We start from the raw sequence: 23,094 nt of genomic DNA, 5'->3' as shown, positions 1-23,094 counted from the left end.
GACAAACTTAACATGGAACACTCATGAACCATGATGTGTTATACAAGTCATATTTGCTCAGCGGGAAAAGATAGCTGGAGTAGGAAATTAAAGCACTATTCCGTTTGCTTCTAAAAAAGGAAAGTGAAAAGTGCAAATTGGTCACTCAGTCACGTCAGACTCTTTGTGACCCCATGGATTGTAGCCCACCAGGCTCCTCTGTCCATGGAATTCTCCAGGCAAGAATTCTGGAGTGGGTTGCCATTTCCTTCTCCAGTGGATCTTTCTAAGCCAGGGATCAAACTCAGGTCACCTGCATTGCAGGCAGACTCTTTATCGACTGAGCCACCAGGGGAGCCTACCCTTAGGTCTAAAAAAGGGGGATCTAGTAAATGAAGTAATTTTCTTGCCACTGCTTTGATTTCTACATGGGTGCAACCAAGAAAAAAAATTCCCTATATTTCTGTATATGTCTATTCTCAAAATGCTTTCATATATAAAAAGGTGACTGGGAGCATGGATTCAAATAGGGTTCTTCCACTTACTAATGGTATTATTTAGTAGTAAATGACACAGCTTTTCTTAGTCTCAGTTTCTTCAGTTCTGTAAAATGAGTATCATACTAGTAGCTATTTCATAGATCTGTTGTGAATTTTAAATAAGATAATACATATAAAGTGCTTAGCATAGTACCTGGCACACAGTAAGTGTAGCTAAAATCTATCTACCATCATTATCATCAGCTAAGTAGTTTTTATTACCCTTATTTTGGGTAAGTAAGTTCAAGGACCCATAAAGTTCAAGGACCCATAAAACATCATGTAATTTTGGGATGAGGAGAACAAAGACCTCATTTCTTCCTTCTCAAACTCTCTAGTGGACACCACAGAGACCTCAATGCAAACCACATCATCTGTATTTATATTCACCCCAATAAATATACAGTTCAACAAAAAATGTACTTGAAAGCATAATAGTCATAGACCCTTATTACAAGTTCATTGTTTGCTGGAGAACCAAGTATTATATGTTGGCCCCTCAAGTGGACATCTCTGGGAAATGTTAGCATCTTTTCTTTGCTGCTGTTAATACATGCTTTACTCTAATGTTTCCCAGGGATGATCACACCTTTCCAAAATGCCATTACAATCTTTCCAATACAGAGTAGCATTTGATAGAAGAGAGAATGGGCCTACTTTAGGGCTGAGTTTTCTCAAAAATAATAGACTCTTAATGAATCTGGATATAATTAATCAGAATCAATCCGTCAGTCAATTCAGTCACTCAGTCATGTCCAACTCTTTGCAACCCCATGGACTGAAGCATGCCAGTCTTCCCTGTCCATCACCAACTCCTGGGGCATACTCAAAGTTATGTTCATCGAGTCAGTGATGCTATCCAACCGTCTCATCCTCTGTCATCCCCTTCTCCTCCTGCCTTCAATTGATCTCAGCATCAGGGTCTTTTCTAGTGAATCAGTTCTTCACATCATGTGGCCAAAGTATTGGAGTTTCAGCTTCAACATCAGTCCTTCCAGTGAATATTCAGGACTGATCTCCTTCAGAATGGACTGGTTTGATCTCCTTGCAGTCCAAGGGACTCTCAAGAGTCTTCTCCAACACCACAGTTCAAAAGCATCAATTCTTTGGCGCTCAGCTTTCTTTATAGTCCAACTCTCACATCCATACATGAGTACTGGAAAAACCATAGTTTTGACTAGATGGAGCTTTGTTGGCAAAGTGATGTCTCTGCTTTTTAATATGCTGTCTAGGTTGGTTATAGTTTTTCTTCCAGGGAGCAAATCTCTTTTAATTTCATTGCCACAGTCACTATCAGCAGTGATTTTGGAGCCCAAGAAAATAAAGGCTGTCACTATTTCCATTGTTTCCCCACCTATTTGCCATGAAGTGATGGGACTGGATGCCATGATCTTAGTTTTCTGAATGCTGAATTTTAAGACAACTTTTTCATTCTCCTCTTTCACTTTCATCAACAGGCTCTTTAGTTCTTTGCTTTCTGCCATAAGGGTGGTGTAATCTGCATATCTGAGGTTATTAATATTTCTCCCGGCAATCTTGATTCCAGCTTGTGTTTCATCCAGTCTGGCATTTTGCATGATGTCATCAGAATCTATACTAATAATAATTGTCTATTCTGCACAGTTCCACACAAGTTCATTGCTTAAAAATTACACTACAGCTTTCCTTCTTTGGGGAATATTAATGTAAAAACAAAGAAAGGGTCTGTGTTCTAAACACTCGGGTTCTACCCATAAGATAAAACATTCCTCACTGCTGTCTGCTGCCACCTCTATTCCCAGCCACTCAAAGTCCACTTAATTTCCTTTCATGAAAATTCTAAACAAGCATAATTATCTGATTTCTAAACACAGAGGAAAAGATACATTATAATTAAAGAAACCAAATTTTATCTCCCCTTCTGAAATTCAGTAAACTTAATTTATTTCCTCTCTTTGGATCTTGATTTCCCTATCAGTAAATAAAGATGGTTAAGCTAAATAATTTCTTTGGTTTCTTTCAGTTCTAAAGTTATGTAATCCTATGACTTTCAGCATCTTACATTGGAATAAGTAGGGAAGTGAACAAAGTAAAAATTAAAAAAAAAGTATACATATTCAGTCTAAGTTAACTGTGAAAGTTTTTTTTTTAATATAAATTTATTTTAATTGGAGGCTAATTACTTTACAATATTGTATCTGTTTTTTGAAATAATTGTTCCTTAAAGCCAGGAGCTGGACTCTTAGAAATATAAAAGTTCAGCACTGACTGCTTTTATTTTTATTTGCATTTTGGCTTCCCAAGTGGCTCAGTGTAAAGAATCCACCTGCCAATACAGGAGATGGGGGTTCAGTCCCTGGGTTGGGGAGATCCCCTGAAGGAGGAAATGGCAACTCACTCCAGTATTCTTGTCTGAACAATCTCATGGACTGAGTGGCCTGGCAAGCTACAGTCCACGGGGTCGCAGAGGTGGACGTGACTGAGTGACTAAGCACACCCACGTGGGACTATAAAGGCCAAGGTCTTATTTGAACAGGAGGACGAACACAGAAGATTACGTCATTCCCTTCTTCTTACCCCCTCTCCTCATGCTCTCTCTCTCCCTCTATGTCATACAATTGAACATGGATATATAAAATTCATACATGATGTTATTCTATTATATTCAGCTTTTCATTTATTTTGTCCTTTACCCATAGTCTACTCATGGTCTGCATCTGTAATAGCTGTAAGAACTATAAAGGTGGGAAGCTCAAGATCTCAAGGCATGATTAATGTCTAAACTTTCTTGATTTAATGTAGAGTTCTAAGGACAACGCAAAATTGATTTATCCACGAATGAAGGAGATAAAATGTGCACTTGGTCAGTCAAAGGATATTTTCAGAACTCAAACCAGTAAGTACAGGATTCCCAATCTGTGATTCCTTACTAAAGGTTTATTGCTCCCTGAGTAATACTGGCATAAAGGTCTTGAGATTTAATTGTTTGAAATGAGATTGTGAAAATTAACTTCAGAATAAAAGTTCATATCTTTCCCGGGACATCAGAAGGGAAAGGACCAAAAAATAAAAAAGAATGAAAGCCCATGGCAAAATGAATCTTCCAGCAATATCTTATATATAAAGAAGTTATTTATAGGACAGATGCATAATTTCTTAAGAAAATTGGACTTCATCATAGCTGTCTTGGTTCAAAAGTTAAAATTGTTTAATTTTAGCCAGTTGTTTGTCATTAAACTTTATTCTCATTTAATAGTAATATAAAGTACTTATGTTCTTTCTTCCAGAGTTTCTGGTAATGCTATCCCAGTTCGAAAGCCTAATGAGAATTTGGTGTTCATTTTGACATTTGTTGGATTAACTAGACAGGCAATATCCAATAAATCCAATTCCCTAACTATATATAATTTCTTTTTACCATTAAAAACACCATACATTCTTGAGAAGGCACTGCACCTCTTATGCCACAAATTCTGACATTTCCTTAGACTTCTTTTAAATATATATATGTATATAAATATTATATATATATATTATATATATGTTACAAATATATAGTTATATATAACTATATATATATATATATATATATATATATATATAATTTATTGGGGTGTAGTCCCTTTACAATACTGTGTTGGTTTCTCATGTAAAATGAAGTAAAGCAGCTATATGTACACATATATCCCCTTTCTCTTGGCTCTTCATCCCATGCCCCCTTCCTAATCACCTCCCACCTAGGGTACCACAGAGCACCTGAGTTTCCCATGCTACTTAACAGGTTCCCACTAGCTATTCACTTTACGCATGGCAGTATATATATGTCAATCCCAACTTCCCAATTCATCCCACCTCCCCTCCCTGCCATGTCCATGTCTGTTCTCTGTATCTGCATCTTTATTCCTGCCCCACCAATGTGTTTATCAGTACCATTTTTCTAGATTTCACATATATGCTTTAATACATGATATCTGCTTTTACCTTTCAGATTTACTTCATTCTACAATTTGAGGCAATCCCTATCAAATTACCAATGGTATTATCCACAGAATTAGAGCAAAAAATTTTACAATTTGTGGAAACACAATAACTCGAATAAACAAAGAAATCTTGAGAAAGAAAAACGGAACTGGACGAATCAGGCTCCCTGACTTCAGACTATACTTCAGAGCTACAGTAATCGAACAGTATGATAATTGCAAAAAAAAAAAAAAACAGAAATATAGATCAATGGAACAGTATAGAAACCCAAATATAAACCCACACAGCTATGATCACCTAATTTATGATAAAGGAAGCAAGAATACACAATGGGAAAAAGACATCTCAATAAGTGATGTTGGGAAACTAGACAGCTACACATTAAAGAATGAAATTATAACACTCCCTAACACCATGCACAAAAAATAAACTCAAAATGAATTAAAGACCTAAATGGAAGACCAAACACTATAAAAGTCTTAGAGGAGAACATAGGAAGAACATTATTTGGCATAAATCACAGCAAGAACTTTTTTGACCCACCTCCTAGAGTAATGAAAATAAAAACAAAGTAAATAAATGGGACCTAGTTAACTTTAAAGCTTTTGCACAGCAAAGAAAGCCATAAATGAGATGAAAAGACAACCCTCAGAATGGGAGAAAATATTTGCATACAGAAGCAACTCACAAGGGATTAATCTCTAAAATACAGAAACAGCTCACACAGCTCAATATAAAAAAATAAGGAAAAAATACAATGAAAAACTGGGCAAAAGACCTACACAGTCTCTTCTCCAAAGAAGGCATTCATAGGCTTCTTAGAATTGACATTACAAAGGGGAAAGAGCTGTCATAAGAAATGAGTGATCTGGACATTGACAAAATCACACACTGAAAGTTATTTAGATTTAGTAAAAGCCTAGCCAAAAAAAATGTATATATATTTTTATGAATACTTCTGGAAGTATGCTCTGAAAACACTTTCTCTATGACGTGCTCTAGAAAAATAAAATCAGAATCTCTACCTACCAACCTATACTTCTGCCTCCTACCTGTCTGTATATGTGTGTAAATATTCAAACATATTTAATTAATTTCTTTCTGTGGTCAAGTCATCTTTGGAAATGCTATATACTCCATTCAATTCTTAGAGAATGATAACTTTATGGTAGTTTGTTCAAGGTTCTGAGAAGCCTGTAATCAAAATGTAATCCTTTTAATTTTATTTATTTAAAAACTTATTTGTCTATGAACCATCATTTCATGAGCCATGTTTTAACTTCCTATAGAGCACACTGTAGGACATGCTATCATAGTCTATCCTTAGAAATATGGGGTTGTGGTCTCCTTGATTAAACCTTCAGCTCAATCATTTAAAACTACAGAAGGAACGAGCTTATAGATAATAATCTCCAGAACAGCTATCCACTCATTCAACAACACTGTCCCCACACATTCTCCACACCATACCCTTCTGATCACTCTGTGTGTGGCATGGATTGTTGAGACCACACCTCTTACTTTCCCCATTCATTAGAATCCTGGTCAAATCCCATTTCTTCTGTGAATTCTATTTCAATGCCTAGGATCAAATGGATCTTTTCCTTCTTTGAACTCCAAAAACACTTAGCATTTCCACAATTATGATAATGATTTACAAATCTTTTAATATGTCTGAGTCTTGATTTGATGCCTAATTTTTTTAAGCTCTTAAAAGGGCAGAATTTTATCTCATGTATTTCAGACTCATAGCCCTAATGTGGTCTTAGTCAAATAAATCATCATTTACTTGACATATGCAGCAACACTGAACCCTCTGCCCTTATATATTACATCATCCTGGACTGCCCACAGATGAGAGCAGTTGTCCCTTCCTTAAAGTGCAGCAATCAATACTGCATTTCTCAGTCTGTATTTATAAACAGGAAATTAACTGCCTTCCATCATTGTTCTAATTGACCTTCAGCTTAGATTTGAAAGGAAAGACCTCAGTCAAACAGAAGGCTTTATTGATGGTATCAATCCATTAATGGTGCCTTTGGTTTCGTTATAATGGTGCCACAGGAAATAAAGAAACACATTTTGGTAGTCTGGGTGGTGGGGGTTAGTTTGGCGTCTCTAAAGAAAAAGTTCCTCAGTAAATGAGCAGGGAAACTTTAAGGCCAATACTTATTTCTTGCTTGAGTTCAAATCTTGAAGAAACATCAAAATGAAATCCAAGCTAACTTGAGAAGGAGACAGAAGTAGCTAAATGTCTGCTGTGCAATTGGACTGAGACCTTTCCAAATCAGCTTAGTTAATGCTGCAGAACTGCTTCACTAAAACAGAAAACAGCCAAAATATTAACTGGCCATTTCTAATTCTCAATGCACTGACTGAGTACTAAATGCATTATGTTTACTCCTTAAGTCACTACATACTTGTTACCTTGTTACACACACTGCTAGGAGAAGACATGGTCTTTGTAGAAACACAAAGGGCTGTTAGTTTCTTTTTGTGCAAAATGGGCCTAGAGGTTTCTGAGACTCGGGGAAGTCAAACAATCCAAGGATATGCAGCCAAAATGAGAAAGAACAGTCACTTCCCTTGGCCCTCACTTAGTTCGGCATTTCTTAAATGAAGAGACAATATTTTAAAACAAACTTTCCAAGTAATTCTCATGCACAGAGATTTGAGAAGCATTATTTTAAGGAATTAGAATGACAGCAATAGTGAAACAGACTATAAACACCCCAGTCAGTAAACTTTCTTCTAGAAAACAGAACCCTTGCGTGCAGGAAACATATCGTCTCTCTCTATGTTCAAGCATTCAGAATAATGTGAGTTATGTAATATCTACACAATTATATACAAATAAAATGGTGGGCAGGAGAAAGGGAAAACACAAAGATAGGAAGGAGACAGAAAGCGCAAAAAAGAGAATTTCATTCAGAGCGCTTGGACAGGTTCGTTTTTCTCTTGAGCATAGCATGCAATCAAGAATTCTCTCCACCTTTACATGCTATCTTTTGAATGAAAAAAATAAGGTAATCTTAATATATTTTCTAAGAGCTTTATTTTATTCCTCATTTTTCAGGTTGAATACCTTCCAAAAAGTCACTATCTTTAGCCTTTAACAATCTTCTGCTAAAATGGGTTATCTTCCTAAACTGTTCTGAGTTTCAAGGAAGAAACTAAAACTTACTGAAAACTTACTTATGTGCCCATCACAGAGCTAAACACTTTACAAAAGTGCTCTGTCATGTTACATTCAAAATACCCTTGACAGAAAGTCACCATTATCTCTATTTTACAGGTGAAGGTGATAGTGATGATGATGATTGAGTTCTTCAAAAACAACTGTGTTTATCCTTTATATAAATCATCTCATTTAATTCATATACCATCTGCGTGCATGCTTAGTCGCTAAGTCGTTTCTGACTCGTTGTGACCCCACGGACTATAGCCTGCCAGACTCCTTGGTCCGTGGGATTCTCCAGGCAAGAATACTGGAGTGGGTTGCCATTTCCTTCTCCCAGTGATCTTCCCGACCTAGGGATTGAACCTGAGTCTTCTGTATCCCCTGCATTGGCAGGCAGATTCTTTACCACTGAGCCACCATACTGGGAAACCCATACTATCTGCATGAAGGTAAACTCTAAATTACATTTTATAGGTAAAAACCAGGGGGATTAGAGATGATAACCAAGAGCCTGGACTGGATTCAAGGTCTAACTCCATCATTTGCACATACATAACCCCAATGAGAAAATAAAGTTAGAGGGGTTCAGTGGTCTATCTCCTCCTCTTCCACATGGGGAAGGCAAGTCTCCCAACCAAGCATGAATAGGACATGAGGGACATTTACCCTTTATTATCCGTACACAAGAAACTCATGGGGAAAGGGTTCTTCTTTTGAGTCTTCTAAGGTTACTCTGTGCCCCAGCTCAAACACCACTGGGCAGGAGGATTTAAGGCAAAGGTAGATATAACAGTGGGTTTTAAATAGAAAAAAATTATTTTGCTTCTGTGTTTTTCTTAGTGTGAGCCAAAAACAATGATATAAATTTGGTGTCCTAGTGAATATCCCATCATACACAAAGTACCCATTTAGGGACATGATATTTGATATGTTTTTTAATGAATGTGTCAAATATTTGCTTTTTGTTCTTTCATTGAAATGGTTTCTTATTTAGCTATTTAAAGTCTTAAAAATAATTCCTGTGAATTGTATATTTAATCAGTAGATGTCAAGTCAGCCTTTTATACAGGCCAGACACTATTTTTAGGGGACCAAAGTTATAGCAATAGAGGGTAACTTGAAGAAACAAAGCAGTTTTTTAAAAAAGCTATTTTCAGAACTGTTTGTATTAATAAAGACAAATAAGGTGCCCATATTGAAATCTTTACTATTTAGAATAAATACATCATCTGAAGAAAGTATAATAGTTAAACAGTGATTTTTCACACATGGGAAAGCAAATCAGAAAGTTAGCAGAACAAATGTGCTTTAGGTCTGTGTTCCAGTCAAATGCTGATAACTGAACAATGCTCAAATCCAGAAAGTCAAAATACTTCTTTCGGCAGAGGCTTCAATCAAGGCATGCTCACTGAAATCAAATTACTTTTGGATTAATGTAATTTTTATTACAACATATAAAGTACAATTTTGTCTATATTCTAACCAACAAAGCAAACATAATTATTAAAAAGGTTTTAACTCAAAATCTGAATTAATGAATGAAATCTGCCAAATGTACTTATTTCCCAGGGATGCCTTAAGCAAGTAAGGCAAATAAGGTGCTTAAAAACAGAAATGTACTGTCTTGACGTTGTGGGGTGGGTTGGTTGGGGGTCGGCTAGAAGTCCAAAATCGAGGTGTGAGCAGGATCTGAAACCTCTAGGGGAGGACCCTTCCTTGCCTCTTCCAGCTTCCTGTAACCCCAGGAGTTCTCTTTTCCTTAACAGTTCACTCATCAGTATTTTTCCCTTTTGCACCTTACATTTATGCAGCAAAGAATGACCATGCTGCACCTTCACTAATGTATCCAAGTTTATCTCATCTGCATTCTCCTCTCTTCCCAACAGCAGAGCATAACTCAGGATGTTCTCTGCCACTTAATAACAAATATCATTTTCCTTCAGGGCCCAGTAACTTGTCCCTCAATCCTGAGACTTTACCAGAAGTACTGTCAATGTTCCCATTTTTAGCAACATTCTGCTTTTGATACTGTAGGTATTCCCTAGGACAAGAGAAACTTTCTCTGCAACTCTCCTTTCCTCTTTCTGAGCTCTCACCAGAATCACCTTTGGTCATCTAGGCTTTTTCTATCAAGTGCCCTGAAACACTTCGAGCCTCTGTTTTTTTTTTTTTTTTTACCTGATTTCAGAGCAATTTCTGCAGTTTTTAGATAGTTGTTGCTCCACTTGCTGGGACCAGATCTGTATTAGTTTCATAGAGCTGCCAGGGCAAAGTAATATGAACTGGGTGACTCAAAACAATAGACATTTATTTGCACAGTTCTGGAGAACAGAAGTCCAACTTCAAAGTGTCTGTAGGACCGTGCTCCCTCTGAAATCCTCAGCAGAATCTTTCCCCACTTCTGTTGGTGGGTTTGACCCTTGGTGCTCTCTGGCCTGCAGCTGCGTTGGTCTGATCTCTGCCTCTGTTGTCATGTGACATCTTCCCTGTGTGTCTGTCCTCACACAGCATTTTTTCACTTCTTCCAAGGACACCAGTCATATTGGATTAGGGCCCAACCTAATGATATCTGAACTTCATTACATTTCAAATCCAGTTCATAGTCAAAGGTACCAGGTATTACAATGTCAACATATCCTTTTGGGTGGTGGTGGGGCAATTCAATCCATAACAAGTATCAACTAACTGTCTCTCAACTCTAAATTCAATACCTGCTTTCTTTCAACTGGCCAGGCTTTCTTTAAGCAGCTCTCCTTATTGGCAAAAATAGCACTGAGTTTCCCTTGGAGGGACACACAGGGAGAAGGTCCTTTGCTCTTTTTTGCTACTGTGGTGTGGATCAGCATTGTGGGTGTGAGATTTCCAGTGGAGCTCTGACCCAGCCACCTGCTCAGAATCCCTTGACCACACTTCAGCCTCTGCTCAGTTTGACAATAATAACCTAACAGCAGCTTTCTTGACAGAGACGCCATAAGCTCCAGGACTCTGCCCTCCCCAAATCCTGATTTTTACTATAGGTCCACACTCAGCTTTCCTGCAGTCAGAAAGATCCCATTCAAATCACTAAGCCATCACTCCCTCTGCAGGCTTATCCATATGTATGGCTTACCATACCCTAGGACCTCCTTCACCTGCATACTCATACCACCAGCTGCTGGTCAGGTGTACCCCCTTTGCCCTTAAGAAGACTGCCTGCCACTTGCTCAGTGACTATAGACCAGCTCTGATCCAGACCAACAAGCAAACTCCTCTACTATCCAGTGGGCTGAAATATACCTGTAATCAGGAAGAACAAATCTGACTCTATATTAGATCTGTTCCTTTTCCTATGCTTATTCATGCTGACTCTACACCTTTTATAAATGAATGTTGCCTCTAGCCTGAAAATGTACAGGATAGCCCATTCTCAGGGCTTTGACCTTTAAGAGTCCATTTATATAGAGATAAAAAGTTGAAGAACAGGGAATAATATTTGTCTGCTGGAGGATTACAGTAACACCTTTTGCCATTAAGGACCTGACACATGTGGACAGCTACAAAGACAAAGGATTGCTACACCAAGAAATCTGCAACAACTAACCACACGTCTCCATCACTGTGTCTTTAAAAGTGCTTTACTGAAACCCTTCAAGGAGTTTGGGGGCTTGGAGGGTCACAAGCCACCTGTTTTCTTGCACGGGCCTGCAATAAATCTTTATCTGCTCCAGACTTTAGTGTTTTTTTTTTTTTTTTTGCCTCACTGTGCACTGAGCACATGAACTTGCATTTGGTAACATACCCTGTCCTGTATAAAGTCTGAATCCTGACCCTGGGAAGAGGGTCCCTTCCAAGTCTGGCCTTTGTTGGGTGCTCTCACTGGGCCCTAGAGCACCATATGGAGGTTCCTTACATTTTACAGCTACTCTTTCATCAGAAGTTAATAACTTTCTTAGATTAAACCTCCCCTCTTCAACTTCCTGTGTGGTCTTTATCTTATAAGTGGATTCATACTGATACGAAAAGCTTTTATTCAGACTTCTCGTATGTCCACTAGATCAGCAACACCCTGGTCCTAAAGAATGAAATAGTGGCATCTTAGGGTTAGGAAGCAAAGCAGAAGATCTTGAGTGTAGTCCTTTCCAGGATAATACATCTTTTTTATTTTTGTATTTTTTTTTCACTGAGGTATGATTTATATACAGGCACATCAAGGCTGTATACTGTCACCCTGCTTATTTAGCTTATATGCAGAGTACATCATGTGAAATGCCAGGCTGGATGAAGCACAACCTGGAATCAAGATTGCCAGGAGAAATGCCAATAACCTCAATATGCAGATGACACCACCGTTATGGCAGGAAGCAAAGAGGAACTAAAGAGCCTCTTGATAAAGGTGTAAGAGGAGAGTGATAAAGCTGGCTTAAAACTCAACATTCAAAAAATGAAGATCATGGCATCCGGTTCCATCACTTCATGGAAAATAGGTGGGGAAACAATGGAAATAGTGGCAGCCTTTATTTTCTTGGGCTCCGAAATCACTGCTGATGGTGTCTGTGGCAATGAAATTAAAAGACACTTGCTCCCTGGAAGAAAAGCTATGACCAACCTAGACAGCATATTGAAAAGCAGAGACACCACTTTGCCAACAAAGGTCCCTCTAGTCAAAGCTATGGTTTTTCCAGTAGTCATGTATGGATGTGAGAGTTGGACTATAAAGAAAGCTGAGCGTCAAAGAATTGACGCTTCTGAACTGTGGTGTTGGAGAAGACTCTTGAGAGTCCCTTGGACTGCAAGGAGATCCAACCAGTCCATCCTAAAGGAAATCTGTCCTGAATATTCATTGGAAGGACTGATGCTGAAGCTGAAGCTCTAATACTTTGGCCACCTGATATGAAGAGATGACTCATTAGAAAAGACTCTCATTGGGAAAGACTGAAGGCAGGAGGAGAAGGGGATGACAGAGAACAAGATGGTTGGGTAGATATATTCCTAAGTATTTTATTCTTTTCATTGCAATGGTGAATGGAATTGTTTCCTTAATTTCTCTTTCTGTTTTCTCATTATTAGTGTATAGGAATGCAAGGGATTTCTGTGTGTTGATTTTATATCCTGCAACTTTTCTATAATCATTGATTAGTTCTAGTAATTTTCTGGTGGAGTCTTTAGGGTTTTCTATGTAGAGGATCATGTCATCTGCAAATAGTGAGAGTTTTACTTCTTCTTTTCCAATTTGGATTCCTTTTATTTCTTTTTCTGCTCTGATTGCTGTGGCCAAAACTTCCAAAACTATGTTGAATAGTAATGGTGAAAGTGGGCACCCTTGTCTTGTTCCTGACTTTAGAGGAAATGCTTTCAATTTTTCACCATTGAGGATAAAAGACCTATATAGAAAACTATAAAACACTGGTGAAAGAAATCAAAGAGGACACTAATAGATGGAGAAATATACCATGTTCATGGATTGGAAGAATCAATATAGTGAAAATGAGTATACTACCCAAAGCAATTTATAGATTCAATGCAATCCCTATCAAGCTACCAACAGTATTCTTCACAGAGCTAGAACAAATAATTTCACAATTTGTATGGAAATACAAAAAACCTTGAATAGCCAAAGCGATCTTGAGAAAGAAGAATGGAACTGGAGGAATCAACCTACCTGACTTCAGGCTCTACTACAAAGCCACAGTTATCAAGACAGTATGGTACTGGCACAAAGACAGAAATATAGATCAATGGAACAAAATAGAAAGCCCAGAGATAAATCCACGCACATATGGACACCTTATCTTTGACAAAGGAGGCAAGAATATACAATGGATTAAAGACAATCTCTTTAACAAGTGGTGCTGGGAAATCTGGTCAACCACTTGTAAAAGAATGAAACTAGAACACTTTCTAACACCATATACAAAAATAAACTCAAAATGGATTAAAGATCTCAACGTAAGACCAGAAACTATAAAACTCCTAGAGGAGAACATAGGCAAAACACTCTCTGACATACATCACAGCAGGATCCTCTATGACCCACCTCCCAGAATATTGGAAATAAAAGCAAAAATAAACAAATGGGACCTAATTAAACTTAAAAGCTTCTGCACATCAAAGGAAACTATTAGCAAGGCGAAAAGACAGCCTTCAGAATGGGAGAAAATAATAGCAAATGAAGCAACCGACAAACAACTAATCTCAAAAATATACAAGCAACTCCTACAGCTCAACTCTAGAAAAATAAATGACCCAATCAAAAAATGGGCCAAAGAACTAAATAGACATTTCTCCAAAGAAGACATACAGATGGCTAACAAACACATGAAAAGATGCTCAACATCACTCATTATCAGAGAAATGCAAATCAAAACCACTATGAGATACCATTTCACACCAGTCAGAATGGCTGCGATCCAAAAGTCTACAAATAATAAATGCTGGAGAGGGTGTGGAGAAAAGGGAACCCTCTTACACTGTTGGTGGGAATGCAAACTAGTACAGCCACTATGGAGAACAGTGTGGAGATTCCTTAAAAAACTGGAAATAGAACTGCCTTATGACCCAGCAATCCCACTGCTGGGCATACACACCGAGGAAACCAGAATGGAAAGAGACACGTGTACCCCAATGTTCATCGCAGCACTGTTTATAATAGCCAGGACATGGAAACAACCTAGATGTCCATCAGCAGATGAATGGATAAGAAAGCAGTGATACATATACACAATGGAGTATTACTCAACCATTAAAAAGAATACATTTGAATCAGTTCTAATGAGGTGGATGAAACTGGAGCCTATTATACAGAGTGAAGTAAGCCAGAAGGACAAACACCAATACAGTATACTAACGCATATATATGGAATTTAGAAAGATGGTAACGATAACCCTGTATACGAGACAGCAAAAGCGACACTGATGTATAGAACAGGCTTATGGACTCTGTGGGAGAGGGAGAGGGTGGGAAGACTTGGGAGAATGGCAATTTAAAATTTATGAATATTAAAAAAGAAAAAAAGAAAAAAAAAAAAGATGGTTGGATGGCATCACCGATTCAATGCACATGGGTTTGAGCAAGCTCTGGAAGATGGTGAAGGACAGGGATGCCTGGCATGCTGCAGTATATAGGGTCAGGCACAACTGAGTGACTGAACAACAACAAAGTGTATATCTTTGAACATATGCAATGCTATGAATTTTGACAACTATATTGACCTGTGTAAATACAACAATCAAGATATACGACATTTCTATCCCCAACAGATTCTCCATGAAACTTTATAATACATTTCTTCCCACCACCCTCAGTCCCACACAACCACTGAACTGCTTTCTATCCCTATAAATTAGTTTATATTTTCTGGAGTTGTGCAAATGAAATCTTACAACAAACATATCCTTTTGCATTTGGCTTCTTGCACACAAGTTCAACAATGTTGACATTCATCTATGTTGTTAGATATATCAGCAAGGCAATGGCACCCCACTCCAGTACTCTTGCCTAGAAACTCCCATGGACGGAGGAGCCTGGTAGGCTGCAGTCCATGGGGTCACTAAGGGTCGGACATGACTGAGCGACTTCACTTTCACTTTTCACTTTCATGCATTGGAGAAGGAAATGGCAACCCACTCCAGTGTTCTTGCCTGGAGAATCCCAGGGACGGGGGAGCCTGGTGGGCTGCCGTCTATGGGGTCACACAGAGTCGGACACGACTGGAGTGACTTAGCAGCAGCATTCCTTATTGTATGGAATTTATTCTCATCCAGCCTTTCCCTCCAGCATGCAAAGCACTGTGTACAAGAGCCCAGGCAGTGTTTAAATACCTGTCCACATCTCCATGCACTGCACCTGGGTTCCCACCGATGGTGTGGACATGAAAAATGGACTATAATGGACAATCACAGCAGCCAAGATGCCAGCAAAGGTGGAAAAATTCAACCTTCAGGAAAAATGGGTAACCAAATTGCAGCCCACTGAAGCTTTCTGAGCGGAGTAAGACAGAATGATATTGAAATATAGTGGCAGTTTTTTATGGTGCTCATCTGACCAGCTGTCAGGTTGTGAAGGGTAGTAAAAAGAGGGTTCTCACAGTAAGTTTGCTCCCAGATGCTCCCATCGTGCTTCCCATATGGAGAACACACAGTTTCAGGCTTTCAGAACCTAAAAATACATACAATCATCCATCTTAACAAATCCAAATAATCCCAGTCTGGGATACAGAGTTTATAGCAAGCCCAGTTTTGGGGAAATTAAGTTAGTAAAGTTCCTTTTTCATTTTTTTGATCTTCTTATTTCTCACCTTCTGGTAGATTCTCAGGCTACCTCTTTATGCTTATTTACCTAATTTCCTTTACTTAATTTCTTTATTCACTCACCCATTCATTTAGTTTGCCAACATATGTTGACTATGCCGGTTGCTACTGGAGAATCAGTGGTGAGGAAATTCAGACTGATTTCTCCCCTTACAAAGTTTATGGTTCAGTGTGTGTGGTGGGGGGAAACATGACCCAAATAACCTGACAAATGATGATAAATTAAATACTGAGAAGAACAAAACCTGTTGCATTTTGTCTAATAAACTTATCTGATCTCAGAACTCTTTGTAGAGTAAAACCCACTCAATTCTATTGAGCTAATCTCTTGAAGGACACTCTACTAGGAGGCGTGGACTCCATCATAAAAAGGGACTGAACAGATGTTTTGACTGCTATGATAAAACCCTCACAAAAAAGAAAAGTAAGGGCTTGGCACCTTCTTGCCTACTTTAAGCATTCCTGTGAATGAGATTATTCCTGCTGAAATACATCACCACAGGCAACTGCCTGTCCTTAGAACAGGCAACTGCCAAGACTGTAAGTCTGTGTATCTGCAGAAATGTCCTGGAAACTAATTTCTGGGCAATGTGAGACATTCTAAGATATTTCCAGCTCCGGCTGTTGTACTCCATCAAAGGATGGGATTGCCAAAGGTGTCCCGTAGAGAGCATGCTGCTGTTCAGAAATGTACAGTAGACCACACTAATAAAGAAATTAAATAGCTGCTTTCCACCGTCATGCTCTGATTAAGAAATCAATATCATCCATCCCCAATAGAGTTTTCTAATTAATGCGATCTCATTTTACTTTGTGAAAACTCAGGCAGGTGGTCATACTGAAATTGATGTCTTATGCAACAAGTACAGCATGGGACTCAGTGAGTGCACAGAGCAGGGAAGTGAATGGGAGGCATCTTGTGGTGGGCGGGGTGCGTAACAAATTAGGACACATGTTTGAATAGTTGAAACCATTCCATGATACTTGTGCTGCAGGAAGTTCTGGGTTCTCATCACTGGCAATTTCACACGGAGAAAGGATGCTTAACCTTGAGGATGCTGTAGAATGGCATTTTACAAAGGTAACAGAGAGCAGGCATCTAAAGTGCAGACTTAGAGGGGTTTCCCTGAAGGTTTGGTGGCTAAGACTCCATGTTCCTAATGCAGGGGGCCCAAGTTTGATCCCTGATCAGGGAATTAGCTCTCACATGCCACAACTAATAATTCACATGCCCTAACTAAAGAGTCTGCATGCTGTAATGGAGATCAAAGATACTGTGTGATCAGTAAGATCTAAGCCACAACTAATACCTGGCATAGCCAAATAAACAATAAATATTTAAAATGTACAAACTTAGATCCAGACAGACCTGGGTTTGAATTCTAGCTTCTGAGTTTGAAAACTGGCTTGACATTGAGCAAATTTGCTAATCTCATTCACTCTCATATTCCTCTCCTTTAAAACAGATATAAAGAATAGTATTTCAGAAAACAAGCAAACTGATTAAAAAATGGGACAAAGACCTTTACAGCCACCTCTTCTAAGAAGACATATACATATATGTGTGTGTGTGTGTGTGTGTGTGTGTATGGTAAAAATAAGCATATGAAAACATGCTCACATCATATGTTATCAGGAAATGCAAATTAAAACACCAATAACATATCACTACACATCTATTAAAATGGTCAGTTTCTGGAACAGCAGCTCCAACTGCTGGTAAGCATGTGAAGCAACATTTATTGCTAGTGGGAATGCAAAATGGTATAGCCAATCATTTAAATTCTATTTCTATCTTTGAAAATACTTGATTTAGTGTATTGCATTATTACACCACATCTACTTTAATGGAACCAAAATTTCCTTGCCTTTATATATTATTTAGGAGCCTGTGATAGATTCAAGAAAATAAAACTGCCTTCTCCCCCACCCCTAGGTATTCATCTATATTGTTATGTCACCTCTCTGTGGTGGATTTACATGGCCAAGCTGTATGAAGAAATAAAGTTATTACTAACCAAGAATATGAGAGACCAAGGAATTAAAAGCTATCTGTGTGATTCAGGCCTTCTAATACTGAGAGATGGTGTCTGCTGGTCACTTCAACCTTCTTTCTTGCTTTTTTAAAAATCTTGTTCCATGCCTCCAATTTATCTTTTTCCTATCAACCTGTTTATTTCAGTGCACTTCAGACTGAACCATATTGCAGTAGTAGGCTTCCCTGGTGGCTCAGATGGTAAAGAATCTGCCTGCAATGCAGAAGACCTGGGTTCAATCCCTGAGTCAGAAAGATCCCCTGGAGGAGGAACTGGCAACCCTCTCCAGTATTCTTGCATGGAGAATTCCATGGACAGGCTATAGTTCATGTGGTTGCAAAGAGTTGGACATGACTGACTAGCAGACAACTTGTAAGACAGTGCAGTGATTTCTTACAAACTAAACATCCTCGCACCACAGGACCCAGCAATGTTGCTTTATGGTGTTTATCCAAGGCAGTTGCAAACTTATGTCCATACACACAAAAAATACCTGCACATGGATGTTTTCAGCAGCTTTATTCATACCTGCCAAAACTTGGAAATAACGAAGATGTCATTCAGTTGATGAGTAGATAAACTATGGTACGTTCAGACAATGGAGTATTCTTTAGTGCTGTAAAGAAACGAACCATCAAACCATGAAAGGGCATGGAGTAGGAACGTTACACAGTTATTACTAAGTGAAAGAAGCTAATTTGAAAGGTTATATACCATGCGATTCCAACTATTTGGCACTTTGAAAAAAGTAAAATTATAGAGATAGTAAAGAGATGGGTGGTTGCCAGAGTTTGGAGGTGGGAAGAGGAGGAGGGGATGAATACAAAGGAGCATGGGATTTTTAGGGCACTGAACATACTTTGTATGATACGATACCAAAAATGATAGATACATGTCATTGTTCATTTGTTCAAACTATAGAAAGGAAAACACTAAGAGTGAATTGTAATGTTAACTATGAACTTTAGGTGATTGTGATGTCTCAATGTAGATTCAGCATTGTAACAAATGTACCATTCTGATGGGGGATGTTGATAGTTAGGGAGGCTATGCATGTATGGGCTTCCCTAGTGGCTCAGACAGTAAAGCATCTGCCTGCAATGCAGGAGACCTGGGTTCAATCCCTGGATCGGGAAGATCCCCTGGAGAAGGGAATAGCAATCCATTCCAGTACTCTTGCCTGGAAAATTCCATGGACAGAGGTGCCTGGTAGGTTGCAGTCAATGGGATCGAAAAGAGTAGTACACGACTGAGCAGCTTCACTTCATGCATGTATGAGGGCAGGGAATATAAAGGGAAATCTCTGCACCTTCCCCTCAATTTTGATGTGAATCTTAAACTACTTAAAAAGTAAAGTCTTAAAAAAAATTATCTATGCCTCACAGAGGTAACACAAATTAAATATGACAATGTAGATAAAATATTTAGCATAGTACCTGACAGGTAAGTACTCAGTAATAAGTAGTGATTATTATTTCTTAAAACTTTGTAGTAATATTATTACTTTTAAAAAATAACAGCCAGGTTGCCCTTTACGGTATGTATATTTTATGAGGCATGATCAGATTACTAGAGAAAGATGAATTTCAATTAAGGCAACATGACCATAACAGGACTAGAAAATTTGGTTAGGGGATTTAGAAGTATAAATTATTCCTGATCACATTGCTATGTTCTTAGACTATCAAATAAGCACTTATTTTGTGTGGTATATTGTGTTAGAGTATCACAGAAACTTCCATGTGTCGAAAATGGTCAGATAAATGGCAATTTTATATGGTTCTATTTATATGATCCAAATCAACCTCTCTTATTTTTAAGGAAAGAGCTGATCGTTAGAAGTAGTGTAAATGAACATCAGAAAAATATTTCTCTCTGTAATTCTACAGAACTCCCACTAAAACACTGTTAAAATCCCCGTGGACTTCTTAAAAGTTACTTTCTTCCATCTCTAGAGTTCTGTTTGCATCTGTTCAATACCTTCCTGCTTTGAGCACCCTGGGAACAGTACCTATGGTCTCCATCATTTCCTGTGGAAACAAGGCTAAAGTGCTAGGTCTGCCACTATCTGATGCATGACCTTAAGATAGCTGCTTAATTTGCCTAGGTCTCAGTTTCCCTATCTATAAAATAAAGGTATTGGAGTGGAGGGCTTCCAGATCTCTTTAAACTCCAAAATTCATGATTCTATAGTTGGATTCTAGCGAGAGGAGCCTGGGATTCATATTCTTTTCTATATTAGCTCATCCTCAGAAAATCATTCCATTCCAGGCATTTCACCAAGGGCTACTTTGCACAACAATTATTTCTACTCGGCCATCCTTTCCCCAAACGTAGCTCTTTGGGCCAGTGAAGGGAGGCACAACTCTAGCCATCTGTCCCCTTCTCCTAGGATAAATTTAATTAGGACAGTAAGGCTGTTGGGGGAAATCACAAAATACATTTCAAACCAGGAAATAAAAGGGACTTTTAAATATGATTTGTTTTCCTCTGCAGTCCTGAAGCTGGCCAAATGTACAAGTTTTTCCTTCTTTTTCACTTTATAATATTAGTGTGTCTCAGTTTTCTTAAGCTATAAAATCCCTCTCTACACTTTCAAGTCCATCAGAATTTTCACTACGGTAGTGAGTTTCCCTTACCCTCCTATTCCATGGCAACTGCCTCTGTGACTCACTTTGTCTTATGGAAGCTTTTCCCAAACATCCTTAACTTATCTAGTATCTGCAGAGAACACTGAGTTTTGCACTACAGTACCTGGTCTTTGTGCTCTGAAAAAGAGTAAGACCATTTTGCTTCGGGGGTAACACCTTCTGCACCTCTGGAGGTGGAGCGCAGGGCCTTGGTGGAGCCAATTTATCCTTTTAGCAAGCTCTTTCTCAGCACCAACCATGTGTCAGACACTGAGGATGCGAGACTAGAACGACAAGGCTCTTGCTCTTTTAGAACTTACATATGCTTTAGAACTCCTAGAATTAGAAATTGTGTTTTTGAAATTTCCCATCCCCAGCAACTAGCGTACTACATGGCACATTCTACATACCCCCAATCCCTGCAAATATGGTTAAGGAATTAATAAATAAAAGTATCTCAAGAGCATGTGATGGTAACAACATAACGTGTTGTATGAGTGCATGTGGGCAGTGACACTATGGAGTTACCACTGTGTTAGGACTGCTCCTACAGTTTTACATGAATAAGTCACGTAATCCTTACAGTAATCCTATGTGCTTGATACTATGATGATGCCTGTCTGCAGAGAAGGAAAGCAAAGCACAAAGAAATCAAAGGACTTGTCTAAGTTCCCAGGGGCAGCAGATAGTACAAGGAGGATTTAAACCCAGTAGTCCAGCTCCTTAGACCTCACTCTAATTATGCTACTGTGTTGCCTCATTTCCATAAGGGCTCTAGACTTGTAAAGTGACAATACAAATAAAAGTGGGACATTAGAGTTTTACTATTCCATTCCCATGGGAAAGGTGGTATTTTTTACTTTTTTTTTTTTTCTCATCCTCAAATCAAATGAATACACTTCAAAGTAACTTTGACTTTATGGTTCTCATTTCACCAGGAAGATGGAAGCCCAAGATCTAGAGATTTATATTTAGGGTTGAATATAGTCATTTTGATAAAAATATGGAAAAAAAAAAAAAAAAAACCAACACTGGAGATCAAAATACCCCAGTGCGTTATACACACACGAAATACAATGAAAACTGAGATATCTGACCTCCTTATGGAAAACCACAAGATGTTTCTAAAGTCCTCTGAATCAGAAATCAATGTTAAGAATTGGAAACCAGCAGTTTCTAGAGTAACCTTTTAAGTTGGGCCTCTCGATAGCAAAGGAAATTCATCAGCTAGCATTCCATGGAGCCCTGTTTACAGTCTGCAGGAACATTCATTGGGCTATTATGAAGAAGGCTAATGCTCTCAATTACACCTAAATTAAGATAAAGCAGTAACCTAGTTACTGTAAAAGTGGTTTTATTTATAGACAGCAATTTAATCTTTAATATGCAACCACCATCTGTAAAACTACTTAGCCCCATCTATCCCATTTATGTCTTTATTACCCTCTTGTAAAAACACATGGAGCATTCTTGGTTATAGATGCGGAATGAGTTCTTTCTGTAACACTTTTTTAAGCTTAAAAATGTTGATGTAATTACAGTGGATAGATACATTTTCACGCTGAATGTGCTTCATCAATTATATACTATAATGAAATTAACCACAATCTCTACAGAATGGAAAAGCGATTTATGATAGTTGAAGAGGAGGACAATTCTCCTCTAATAGAAGTATTTGTTTTGGTGGCAAGGACCTCTGGAGGAGGGGGTGGAGATGGGGGGGAGGCACAGAAAGATTCCCATGCTTAGGATGGTCAACCTTTTCAACTAAATTGTCTCTCAGAAGGAAGCAAATCTCTGAGCACGGGGCGCATTGTTGGAGGCTCGGTTCTGAAAGTGCAAACTGTCTCTTGTGTCAGAACACATCTGGAAGCCTACCCAGCTTCTAAGCGCAACATTTCAGCAGAGGCAGCTTGTCTATTCCCAAAGATAGAAATGTTATTTTCTGAGCAGGGTTCCTGGGCTCTTGAGGGGATATACAGAGCCCGGCAGTTACTGTCATTCCTTTAATGATGATTAGTTGACAGCTGGAAGGAAAAGCAAACAAACAAACATACACACAAACAGAAAAGGTTTTGAAAATCTGGTGGGACATCCAAAACCAGCAAAAATCTGTTTTTAAAGCTCACCTTTGCAAGGCAGAAAATCTCAATTAGCTGAGATTCTTATTGATAAAGGTAGAAGATTTCTATAGCCAGATGAGGAACTAGAGACATAATCTAATTCACAGCTTCCTCTCTGCCTCTCTGATAGCGGACATGGTCATCCGTGCTTTTCTACTGTGCCCTGACTCAGTGACCCATACTACACATGGCGCATGGGATGAAATCGAGATGCAATGGCATGCCAAGTCATCCCTCATATTTACACCTTGAGGAACTGAATCCCAGACAAGTTCAGTGATTCTCTCAATGACACGCAGTAAGTTAATGACAGAGACTAGAATGGATCCTGTGTTCCCTGTCTATGGTCCTTAAGTCTTT

The 23,094-nt window shown here is 38.5% G+C and overlaps 1 protein-coding gene across 7 annotated transcripts in view; it reads right to left on the bottom strand.

Moving 5' to 3' along the window:
• Positions 1 to 23,094, bottom strand: part of SGCD (sarcoglycan delta) — a 1,117,349-nt gene that overhangs the window by 295,281 nt on the left and 798,974 nt on the right. The gene's annotated exons all lie outside the window — the stretch shown is intronic.

The sequence above is a fragment of the Bos taurus genome, chromosome 7, assembly GCF_002263795.3.
Source record: "Bos taurus isolate L1 Dominette 01449 registration number 42190680 breed Hereford chromosome 7, ARS-UCD2.0, whole genome shotgun sequence".
NCBI classification, from domain to species: Eukaryota; Metazoa; Chordata; class Mammalia; order Artiodactyla; family Bovidae; genus Bos; species Bos taurus.
Note: the sequence above shows the minus strand (reverse complement) of the source record. Positions and strands in the feature narration are given on the sequence as shown.